This window comes from Bufo bufo, chromosome 3, assembly GCF_905171765.1.
Source record: "Bufo bufo chromosome 3, aBufBuf1.1, whole genome shotgun sequence".
NCBI classification, from domain to species: Eukaryota; Metazoa; Chordata; class Amphibia; order Anura; family Bufonidae; genus Bufo; species Bufo bufo.
Genome location: NC_053391.1, coordinates 118,087,161 through 118,099,281, shown reverse-complemented (window position 1 = coordinate 118,099,281; position 12,121 = coordinate 118,087,161). Strand labels below are relative to the sequence as shown.

The 12,121-nt window shown below is 48.4% G+C and overlaps 1 protein-coding gene across 1 annotated transcript in view; it reads left to right on the top strand.

Moving 5' to 3' along the window:
• Positions 1 to 322: 322 nt before the first annotated feature.
• The window catches only part of PAFAH1B1 (platelet activating factor acetylhydrolase 1b regulatory subunit 1), a 65,318-nt gene continuing 53,519 nt past the window's right edge, over positions 323 to 12,121 (top strand). Inside the window, exon 1 of the mRNA XM_040423496.1 lies at positions 323 to 750. The gene's annotated coding sequence lies outside the window, so the exon portion shown is untranslated. The remainder of the gene's footprint in view (positions 751 to 12,121) is intronic.

The window sequence follows — 12,121 nt, the reverse complement described above, 5'->3', positions numbered from 1 at the left end:
AAAAAAATCCAAACCAAAAAACGCACTGAAAACTGCAAACAAACCCATGCTATGTGAAGGTAGCCAGAGGTCCCTGACTGATCCCCCTCTAGGTAAGCAGCCCTTCATCACGTGACATGAGCACAGCTGCTCTGCACAACAACTAGCCTATATAGATTACCTAAACCTTGTTTTGAAGGCAGCCACATACGCGCATGCGCCTCTCTCCTTCCCTGCGTCACTGCCTATTGTCAGCCCTCCCTCCTCAAGTTCTCTCCCGCCGTCCACGCCTAGACACAGCAGCAGACCCCGGCGCGCCTGCGCGCCTCACTAGCCCCGCCTACCCTTTCTCCCATCCCTTGGAGCCGGCCGGTCGCTCCCTCCTCCCCTACAGCGGTTGATATGACGTCACCGCGCTGCTGAGCTCCGTTTCGTTGACAGCGCGGCGGCGGCTGCCCTGAGTGCCCGGCGGAAGGGACAGTCTGAAAAAGGAGGCGGAAGATACCGACTCGGGCGTTCCGTGCTGGAGGGTTTATCGCTTGAGGAAAATAACGAGCTGAGGGTCTTGTTTGGCGCCTCGCCGCCCCCCTCCCCTTCGTGCCCAACCCTTTTATCGCCGTTTTTTCCCACACATCTGTATCTGCTTGCTGGTTGTGTACAGACGAGGCCGCCGCTCCCCCGCCTTTCCGAAGACCTTTCCTGAGGAGGAGTCCCTGGCCCGGCAGAGGCCGCCGCTCGTCGCCGCGCTGTGTGCTCGGATGACTCCCCCCGGTAAGTGCCTGGCTCGGTCTATGTAACGTGCATGTCACCGTGAAGGACGGAGAGGGCAGGCCGGGCCTGCTCCTGACGATGTGAGCGCCGCCGCCGCCTCCCCTCCTTCATCTTCTTCTCTCCTCTCTTCCTCTCAAAATGGCGGCCAGCCGTTACTGCTTACACACCGCAGGGGGCTGCTGGGAAGGAGGCTGGGGGGCTCTCCGCTGCTCTGGGGCGAGGCACTGCCCGGGGTGTGGGAAGCCGCATCTGCAGTGTGAACAGGGCACATCCCTGCTGGTGAGCCAGCCTCCGGCCCGGGCTGACAGGGTTGTCATTGACAGGGCATTGGGGGGACTGTCAGATTGTGTCCTCTGTAACATATGTTACCTGGGGAGGGGCACCTCCACCCCCCTCCGGATTCTCATCTCTCATTGTTAATGGCAACATTTCATGACAAATCTCTGCCCTGATGTGTGAGGCGTCTTCTGTACTGCGCTGCAGTCTGTGCAGGTGCCATATTGCTAGCAATGACTCTGCTTATTGAGGGACATTTGTGGGGGCGCTCTACCCTTACTGGGATTATCTGACGTGGGTGGGTTTACCGAACAATAACACCGGTGCCTGGCTTCGGGCCTCACGTGGGGGGCGACCTCAGAGTATTGGGGATCAGACAGGTTTTAGGAGGCCACCCATGCAGTGCTTGTGTGCCCCCATACATCAGCGCTTGCCGTAATCCACGCTGTTGCTTGTCCTGGAGATGTCAGAGGCGGGGGGTGGGAGATGGCTGAATCACAGCTAGGTGTGTGGCTGTGCACACCCTTGTTTTATACAGGGCTTCTAGCCTCTCTTCATGGGGGCGATGCTGGGAATCTACCCAGGGGCTGGACTGCTTCCCCACTGGGGTTGGGGGACGCCCCCCTTTTAGAGGGATGAATTGAATAAACCAGTCCTGGTAACGAATACTGCTGGTGGGATAGCAGGATGGATGCTGCACAGACTGGGTGGAGTAGCTGAGGCTCACCGAGGACTATTATCTGCTAGGACACGCTCCCGGTGCACCCACGGACGCGAGATTAACGGCACCTACCAAACAACCTTGTTTTTTGCATGTTGCATCCCATATGGCCACTTGTTGGCAATGCCATGGCACATCTCCTCCATCCTATACTTGATATAATAATAAAATGTATTTATATAGCGCCACCATATTCCGCAGCGCTTTACAAATTCATAGGGTTCATGGACAAAACAAAAGTAACTGGCTAATATGCAACCGAAACACTAGGAGTCAGGGCCCTGCTCGCAAGAGCTTACAATCTATAAGGATATCCCTATGCCCACCTGTTCAGTGGCCGTAGAAGTGAACTTGGAGGTTAGTTTTTCGTGGCCGGTTCTGCCAGGAGATAGACTTTCTGGCGGTGTGACGTGCCCTCTTTTGTGAGTAGTCTGTACAGAGGTGGCACTCCTCCGAGGTGGGTTCTATGCCATGTGTCCGTCTTCCAGGCTCTGCAGCACCATGTGACAATGACAGTCCATTGTTGCGGTGCCTTGAAGAATTCCCAGGGCATTTTTTTCCCCTCCCCTTTTGTTTTGCCCGGTGTTGCGGTATGTCTGCGTGCAGCATTTTCCGGGGGTAACATCTGCCGGGGGGCCGCTCGCCTCATTCTTTGTCTTATTGCTTGCCACTCCTACAATGCAGTGCTTGTGGAAGGCTTTGAAACTTCTCTATTGCATCGTTCTGGGTCTGTGGTGGACCCTGGCAGGTTGGCATCTGATAAGTTTCTTTACTCCTTCCATCTTGCTTTTTGCTGTTAGACTGTGATTTCTCTTGTGCCAGACACAAAGGAAGTTTGACACCTGCTGTAGTGGGGTGTGATGTTCTCCTCCAGCATCTGGGCCGCCGCCTGTCCAGTAATCTAATACACCTGACATTTGTTATACAGTGTGGTCCTTGTTTTCTGCCCTCTTTGATACAGTTTATTTCTAGCAAAGTATGTGTCTTTTATTATCTTCTTAAAACTTCATTACTTTGTTGCTTCTCAGTTTGTCAGATGTCTCTGCCTAGCTTTTTTTTTGTTTAGGGAGAGTTCACATCACCGTTTATTGTTCTGTATTTCTTATCCGTTAGAAGAACAGAAAAAAAAGAGAAAATATCCTTAAAAAAAATAAACTTGGGCATCAGTTATGCACATTTGGCATCCGTTAAGCCTTACTGCTGAAAGTAGTACGTTCCCCTCCGTCGTGCTAGAGGGTCTCGGTTGCGCTCACGTGACCGCCTGGACTGGCTGCGGATCGTCTACTGTGGTCCTGACCGGATGTGCTCCTGAGTCTCCCCGTCCAGCCACATAATGTAAAATGAACTTTAAAGGGCTTCTGTCATCAGGAATGTGGTTATTACACTGGCTGAATTTAGACAAGTACTAATGTCGGCTGAGGCCAACAGTCTTTGTCACTTCTGAATCTAGGTGCCTCTGGTTTTGTGAAAAAGGAACTTTTATTTTATGCAAATGTACCTCTAGGAGCAATGGGGGTGTTGCCCCTAACTCCTAGAGGCACCCTTCTCCCTCCTTTGGCCACACCCTCATTACGTTGATTGACAGGGCCAGGCAGGATGATGCCTCTAGGAGTTAGGGGCAACACCCCCATTGCTCCTAGAAGCTAATTTGCATATTTTTTTCCCACAAAAACAGAGGCACCTAGAGAGAAGGGACAAAGACTATCTGCTTCAGCTGACGTTGGCACTTGTCTAATGTCATCCAGTTTAAAGGGAATGTGTCACCGGCATTTTGGGTATAGAGCTGAGGACATGGGTTGCTAGATGGCCGCTAGCACATCCGCAATACCCAGTCCCCATAGCTCTGTGTGCTTTTATTGTGTAAAAAAAACCGATTTGATACATATGCAAATTAACCTGAGATGAGTCCTGTACTGAGATGAGTCAGGGACAGGACTCATCTCGGGTTAATTTGCATATGTATCAAATAGTTTTTTTTTTTTACACAATAAAAGCACACAGAGCTATGGGGACTGGATATTGCGGATGGGCTAGCGGCGATCTAGCTACCCATGTCCTCAGCTCTATACACAAAATCCCGGAGACAGGTTCCCTTTAAGGCTCCATTCACACGTCCGCATCCGTTCCGCAAATTGCGGAACGGGTGCGGACCCATTCATTATCTATGGACAATAGGCAGTTCTGGGTGTATTGTGGATCCGCAATGCCCTACGGACGTGTGAATGGAGCCTAATAACCATGTTCCTGGTGACAGAAGCCCTTTAGGACATCAGAGGCTGAAGGGGTCGGCCGGTTATTTCACGTGCTGTCGTGGCACAGCCTGGAAATTCCATGGCTTCAGTGGCCTGCCAGTCGTCTAATGTTACCGTGGATCATCCATCACTATAGCAGTGTATGCGGACGTGCAGTGTGAAGGGACTATGTGAGGCAGGGATTATGTGATATGGATGGACACCTAGCCCAGGAATTTTAAGGCAGATTTGTGAAGACTGTTTTGGTCGCCCATAGCAACCAAGCACCGCTTTCGAATTTCCAGAGCGGAATATGAAATGAAAGCTGTGATTGGTTGCTATAGGCTGAGACTGCTCCATTCACCATACTGGATGTCTGGCTGTTCTGGGGTCTTACTTCTAAGTTGCCTGTTGCAGTTTTGTGCAACTTTTAGTTTTGAAGGTTGAGCTGCGTCTGAGCGTGAAGCCGACACTAGACCCTGCTCACTGATACGTTCTGGAATCATGGAGTCTTTGTGAATACTGTCTTATAGAATAAGAATGCCCCAGCATCTTTTGTTCCCGTTCCCCTTCTCATCAGGGCCCATTCACACGACCATATGTTTACTGTCCAGTGTCCACAAAATGCGGGTCTATTCTGCAAATATCTCTAAAATCTATTCCGTGATACTTCCGCATTCATTCTGTCCACAAAATACAGACTGTCTTCTGTTTTTTTTGGGGGTCCGCAAAAAAACTGAAACTATCATTTTTAATAAAGGTGAAATGACGGGACCTTTAAAGTTTGCAGACACAGATCTGCAAAATATGGTTTGTAGATGAAACACATTCTGTGTGCAATCCGCATTTTTGCAGATCCATAGACTTGAATGGAGCCACAGACCACATTTTGCGGACAAGTATATAGGACATGTTCTATCTTTTATGCGGACATATGGTAGCAGATGGCACACAGTGTTCCTCTGTGCACCCTACAATCTTTCAGCGGCGGTCGTGCTTGCACATTATTGGAGAAAGAGCTGGGCTCTCTGGTGGCCAGGACCGTGGAAGTGCACATAGGCCGGTGCTTTCTCCTATAGTGTGCAAGCACAGCCACAGCTTATGGATTGCAGGGTGGTTGTAACCATGGAAACGAGCAGTGTATAATGTGATGGAAAAAATTAATCCAGCCAGCAAAAGGAAGCAATATGGGCAATCACAATACATTAGTCATTACCTTTCTCTACATAATAAATGCTGTTTGCTGAAGTGAGACAGCCCCTTTAATTTCCAAAGCATCTCATATCAGTCAGTGGAAAACGAACCAAACCTGGAAGCAACACGGAAGCCATCTCTGTAAGGGGTTCTCCGGAACAGAGGTCGCAATAACGCATGTACAAGCGTCATAGACGCTTGTTCAGGCCATTTTACTCCCTGGAAAAAGTCTAAGGCGTACCAATACCCCCACATTGATCAGTGCAGTGAGCGCTGTTTTGGGCAGCGCAGCGAAATGCCTGAAATAACCAATAACAAAGCTCCTTGCAGCATGGAGCTTTGTTATTGGTTGCTATAGGCGCGCGCCTGAGCTATACAGGTCCTGCAGTACGGGAGCTCGAAGGAGGGGCCCTCTCCCAGGGTGGCTGTAGTAAGGAGAGCGGGGCCAGCTGCCCAAGGACCTTGGGAAACATGACAGGGCTGCTGGAGGGGTAAGGAGACGTGGACTCATGTGACTGGTCCATGGTGACCCTGCCCCCCCCCTCCTCCCGTCTCCCCACTAGTGACCCTGCTCCTCCCTCGTCTCCCCACTAGTGACCCTGCTCCTCCCTCGTCTCCCCACTAGTGACCCTGCTCCTCCCTCGTCTCCCCACTAGTGACCCTGCTCCCCCCTCGTCTCCCCACTAGTGACCCTGCTCCCCCCTCGTCTCCCCACTAGTGACCCTGCTCCCCCCTCGTCTCCCCACTAGTGACCCTGCTCCCCCTCTTTGTGTGGTTGTTTTAAATGGATTTCATCCAAAAACCTCAAGTAATGTTCTTTTTTTTTTTTTTTTTTAGATGAACCACTTGACCACCCACTCATTGTCCCTGTACTACCCATCAGTCTATACACAATGCTGAAGGAGGTCAGGAAGTGCCAATGCCGCTTCCTACTCTGGTCCCAGCTGTCATGTGATCCCCGGGAGTCTGCGGGAGCTGCTGGGTCTTGGCAGACCCTCCTGAACAATCTCTCAGATCTATGTATTTCCTCTGTAACTGGGGTAGTATATCCATCCCAGTTACAGAAGAAATTGGCAATAAAGAAAAAATAAAAAAGTTAAAGGGTTTGTGCTAGGGATCGACCGATTATCGGTTTGGCCGATATTATCGGCCGATATTGAGGATTTTGAATGTTATCGGTATCGGCATCTATTTTGCCGATATACCGATAACGTATTGGGAACACAGAACGCGCTGCTGTCAGCGCTCTCTGTGTTCCCTCCGCATCACAGGGGAGAAGGAAGCGTGTCTCCCTCCCCCTGTGCTGCTGCTGCCGCCAATGAGAGGAGAGAACATAAGAGGAGGGGAGGGGCTGTGGCCACTGCGCCACCAATGAAGATAAGCCTTTCATTCATTCATATACAGGAGGCGGGAGCTGGCTGCAGCATCACCTAGCCGGCTCCCGACCTCTGACAAGTAGCTGCGATCTGCGGTAGTTAACTCCTCAGGTGCCGCGGATCGCAGCTACCGCTCATAGAGGTCGGGAGCCGGCTATGTGATTCTGCAGCCAGCTCCCGCCTCCTGTATATGAATGATTGAGAGACTTATCTTCATTGGTGGCGCAGTGCGCCCCCCCAAGCCCCCCAGTATTAATCATTGGTGGCGCAGTGCGCTCCCCACCCCCATCCCAATCCCGGCCAATAGTAAAAACATTGGTGGGCCAGTGCGCCCCCCCCACACCCAGTATTACTCATTGGTGGCAGTGGCCACAGGATCCCCTCTCCCCTGCTCCTCTGATCGGAGCCCCAGCTGTGTAATCCTGGGGCGCCGATCGGTTACCATGGCAGCCAGAATATCGGTATAAATTATCGGCTATCGGCCTGAAAGTTCGCAAATTATCGGTATCGGCCCTAAAAAATCAATATCGGTCGATCCCTAGTTTGTGCAAGTGTTTTATATTGATGACCTATCCTCAGGAATAGGTCATCAATATCAGATCGGAGTGGGTCTGATGGCCTGCTCCCCAGCTGGTCAGCTGTTTGAAGAGGAGGTGGTGCTCCAAGTACTCGGTCCGTTTATGTGAATTGTAATTACATTCTCTTCTGGGACGGTGTGCAGTGTAATGAATGGGAAGCAGTGCTCGCATGAAGCTCCGCCTCCTCTTCAAACAGCTGACCGGTGGGAAGCCGCTACACGCCGCACCGCAGCTTCTAGCCACTCCCCCAGTGGCCTTAACCCATTCATCTCATATTTTAAATTGACTGTTATGGAAAGGAAACATAATTAAAAAAAATATTTTAGCTGCAGTTGTGCTATTAACAAAACGCCAGAAACAGGCTTTCGCCTTTTTCTACGGTTTCCTGGTTATAAAAAAAGATAAATAAAAATAAAGCCCTATTTATCACGGGAATAAAAAGGCTTAAATGGTTATGGCTTTTAAAGATGCTTGTGTTAAAAAATGGAAATGTGCCTGGTCAGCAAGGGCCCTGGCATTGAAATGGTTAAAGAAAATAAGGATGTCTGCTTTTGTAATTGACATAAATTATCAAAGAATAAGCAAGGCCCAGAGTAAGGCTACTTTCACACTTGCGGCTGGACTGATCCGACAGGCTGTTCACCCTGTCGGATCCGTCCTTCCGCTATTTCGCTGTACCGCCGCTCCGTCCCCATTGACTATAATTGGGACGGGGGCGGAGCTCCTGAGCAGCTCGACAGTGCACGGCGAAAGGCCGCCGGACTAAAAGTCCTGCATGTCCGACTTTTTAGTCCGGCGGCCTCTCACCGCGAACTGCCGTACTGCTCCGCTCTGTCCCCATTATAGTCAATGGTGACGGAGCGGCGAAATAGCGGAAGGACGGATCCGACAGAGTGAACAGCCTGTCGCATCCGTCCTGCCGCAAGTGTGAAAGTACCCTACATTTGAACACTGTAATGGATGTGTGACTGGTTTCCTGCACATCACTTATTCCTCAGCAACAGGCTGCAAACTGGAGCGTTGTTGATGACAACTTAAAGATAGAGGGCGGGTTTACGTGATAAGGAGCAACAAAAAAAAGTTGAGTAAAATTGTGAGTACAGTACGATAGACCCACATTTTGATAGGAACAGACTTCATGATAAATCACTATGATGCAGTCAGGGGAGCTGTGGTCGGTGGATCAACCCTTAGACTACTTTCACGTGTCCATGATGACTTCCATGACGAGATGGTCAGTGTTTCACCTGTGAAGAATCCATGTCTGATCCGTGTGTTCATTTTTTGCCCTCTGTGTGTCATCCGTATCCCACATACGCTACTAGGCTCAACGTTTACAGAGTGTCTCCTGCCAATGGGCCATGATAATCACTGCAGCAATTTATGTTGTCAGTGGTTTTTTTTTTTTTTTTTTTGGACCCATAGACTTCAGTGAGTGTTTGGTCCATATCACAAGAAAAGTGTCAAATCTCTCATGTGCAAATGAACACATTAACATCCGTGGGTACATGTACTGTACGTGATTCACTGTCATGTGAAAGAAGCCTAACAGGCATTGCTTTTATATGTCTCCATAGGGTTCAGTTCACCGGATGGATGCTGAGTGTTCTTTTGACATCCATTGGTCATCTGTAGACGCTTGTATTCCCCTTTTCTGGCTGTCCAAAAATGCCTTCTTTTGAGGATTACCTTCATTAAGGCAGGAAACTGTTCATTTAGTGCATGGTAATAATTTATGTGCCTAAAAATATTGTTTAGCGTAGGGGTGCACAGCCTTTTCTGATCTGAGGGCCACTTTGTCAGCTGAAACCAATCCCAAGGGCCACATATATGACTTATCAAGAGTATGTTTGCCAGTTGAAGTTTCTACTTCCAGGACGCGGACTCCCCTATTCTCCCAATCAGCACATCAGAAAGGAGAAGACCATGCATATGGCTCTCTCCATTGTAGGTTATGGGTGTTGTAGTAACAGCCTTGCATTTCACAACTTCTATAAACTGCAATGCAGAGAGTAGGGTTGTTTCGGGTATCGAACTTTCAATACCCAATCGATACAATACCGGGATTTGCCTTTTATCGATACTAGGCTGTGCTACTGCACAACCCACTATCTGAGAACATGAGCGCGCTGCTCTCAGCCCGGCCATGTTCCCTCAGCAGCACGGGGAGAAGGAAGCATTCTCTTCCTCCCCCTGTGCTGCCGCTGCCACCAATGAGAGTGCGGAGGAGGGGAGCGGCTGTAGCCACTGCGCCACCAATGATAACTAACGTTTAATACATTACAAATGTGGTCGGTGGCAGAAACACATTGCCGGCACCCTGCCTCTGACAGGGCGCTGCGATCAGTGGCAATTAACCCCTCAGGTTAATTATTATTGGTGGCGCAGTGTGCCCTCCCCATCCCCAGTATTAAAATCATTGGTGGCAGTGGCCACAGGGTCCCGTCCCCTCCTCATTGGTGGTGCAGTGGCAGCTTCTGATCGGAGCCCCAGCTGTGTAATCCTGGGGCTCCGATCAGTTACCATGCCAGCCAGGACGCTACTGAAGCCCTGGCTGTCTGCCATGGTAAGCTCCCTGCTGCTGTGTGCACAGGGCAGGAGGGAGAGTGTAAGATCCTAGTCACCCTAATAGAGCTCTACAAGGGTGAATAGGACAAGGGATTAAGGCTAGGTCTACACGGCGACATGTGTCGCGCGACATTTTATTACAATTTTTATAATAATAGTCTATGGTGTCGCACTGCGACGCGTCAGTCGCAGAAAGATCCATTTCAAATGGATTTTTTGCGACTCTCGCGTCGCAGTTCAACACCATAGACTATTATAAAAACTGTCGTGCTACAAATGTCGTTGTGTAGACCCTAGCCTAAAAGGTTCCAGGTTCTAGCCCCTAAGGGAGGAAATGGTTATTAAATTAACAGTAAAAAAAATAAAGTAAAAAAAAACCACCAAAATATTAAGTATAAATCACCCCCTTTCCTAATTTTACATATAAAATTATATAAACAATAAAGAAATAAAATATTACATATCGCCATGTCCGAAAAGTCCAAACTATTAAAATATGAAAAAATATATCCTATGCGTTAAACGCCATAAAAAAAAAACTGTGCGATTCGCTTTTTTTTTTTTTGGTCACCTTGTCCCCCCAAAAATAGGATAGGACTGTTTGATTATGGGCCGAACGTTCCATAAAATGCAGAATGCACGTGGCGCTTTTTTGGCATTTAATTTTTTTTGCGTGGTTTTGAGTATCACAATACTTTTATATGGTATCAAAACCGAACCAAAATTTTGGTTATCGAAACAACCCTAGCAGAGAGTCTCATGTGCGTGACCTCCCTCTTCACCAACTTATATACTCCTTTTCTAGAGTGCCAAGCAGACGTCAGAGGACCCCATTCCCCTTATGGGATATATGGGAGACCCAGAGATGGCTGCTCATTGCACCATTTAGTTCATGCCTGTCCCTGTTCTTGAGGCCACTCCTCTCCCACATGGGAACTACACGTGTACACACACATGTACATAACATACATACATGCACACAAACATTTCTGTGTCCAGATGGTTGAGGGCTGCATAGAATAATATTGTGGGTGACAGGCTGTGCACCCCCTGCTTTAGAGCCTCTTGAAGGAATATTTTGTTACAGGAAATGCTTCCTTTAGCTGCAGGAACATTCTTAAGATACAGAGAGCCCAGACTCCAGATCGGGTTACTCTGTGGCTTCTTATTTTATTGAGGATTCCAGTTCAGTGACTACAAACAGGATTGTACAGAGCGCTGTTACACTGGGGAAAGTATCACCACAGGCTTTCACACGTGCAGCACGGCCTACTTGTTTTGGATTTTTTCTACTGCAATGAATGCAGATTTCAGGCCACTTCTGCAGCAAAACCGTTTAGTTTAAGCAATCCTGCAGTGTATCCACAGTATTTTCAGGTGACTTTTTAGAATAAGCAGTAATGTGTGTACATAGTCACTATTTCTGGCCATTATGTGACTTGTGTTGGGGATTTTGCCTTCTGCAGTTGCCATCTCTGATGGTCCTTTCAGCTCCAGAGTGGCTGGTGACCAGCTGCCATGATGTCTCGTTCACAGCACACACATGAGGAGTTCCTGCTCCCCTTTTTCTGTAGAACTACCTCAGAAGCAGCAGCATGAAGGAGAATATTAATGCACTTGAGCAGTGTAGCTTTGAATCCAGGACTGGGGTGAGAGAGAACATGGAAACATGTTTGAAGGACGCTATTTAGACTGTTGGGCCCATGGAATGGGGCAGTATTCTTATGGGGTAAACACTGAGGACCTGTAGCTTTATTAAAATTAAATATTTATAATATTATAAAACAATCCAAAGTGTTAGGTACCAGCTTCAAATTTCTTAGTACATCGGCTGCTTGATTCCTTGGATTTTGTTCCTAGGGCTTCTTCTTCATATAAGAATTAATCACTTCTGATCTGCATGAATGGAGCAGAACAGCAGCACCTGACAGACCCCCATTGACCATGGTGGTATAGTCCTGCATTTTACCGCTCCACTTATTGCCAGAGACTTGGGGATCGCTGTTTCGGTGAAAGAGGTCAGACCCCTATCGATCATATGTTTATCACCTTTAATGTGGATAGGCGATAAATGTTTATGGGAAAACCCCTTTTAATGCAACAGCTGGGTCAGGTTGGATGAATGCTACCATACTCTATGTATTGGCAAGGAGTCACTCAACTTAAAAATAAAAATAAAATAACTATTGCTTTTGATTGAATGTCACCCCGTTTTGTTGGCTTTGGTCATGTGCAGGGCTCCAACAGATATCTTTAGCATTAAAGGGGCAGTCTAATCTGCTGGTTTCATGAAGGTAATTTCTTCCAGTAAACCAAGGACTCTGACCAAGAGATAATATGCAATAAAAGAGGTGCTATCAGTATTGATAGCCATGAATGAACATCACAGCACAAAATGTGGAAGGACAGGTCAATGGGGCCCTATGA